This window comes from Mastomys coucha, unplaced genomic scaffold (assembly GCF_008632895.1).
Source record: "Mastomys coucha isolate ucsf_1 unplaced genomic scaffold, UCSF_Mcou_1 pScaffold5, whole genome shotgun sequence".
Lineage (NCBI taxonomy): Eukaryota > Metazoa > Chordata > Mammalia > Rodentia > Muridae > Mastomys > Mastomys coucha.
The window spans coordinates 113,813,736-113,814,129 of NW_022196911.1; positions in this window are offsets into that span (position 1 = coordinate 113,813,736).

Below are 394 nucleotides of genomic sequence, written 5' to 3' on the forward strand. Positions count from 1 at the left end.
TTTTTTTTTTTTTTTTTGTATAAATAACAAAGTGTTGAAATGTATTTCCTGAAATAAATGTTTCAAATACAAACTGGCTCATTCTGGAGGGGCAGTGAGTTCTCTTTTGCAGGACCTGTCTGGTCCATTAACAGGTGGGTGGAGGCTCCCACTGGAGGGAAGCATGGGGCTATGTGAGACCCCAAATTCAAACGTTGGGAATCAGCAGCTGGGTGGTAAAAAGTGCTTGCTGCCCTTCAAAGACTCCAAGTTTAGTTAGCAGCACCCACTGCCTGTAGTCCAGCTCCTGGACATCTGACGCCCTCTTCTGGCCACTGATGGTACCTGCACACATGTGGCAGACACACATATACACATAAAGACAAACTTAAATTTTATTATGTCAGACTTTGAT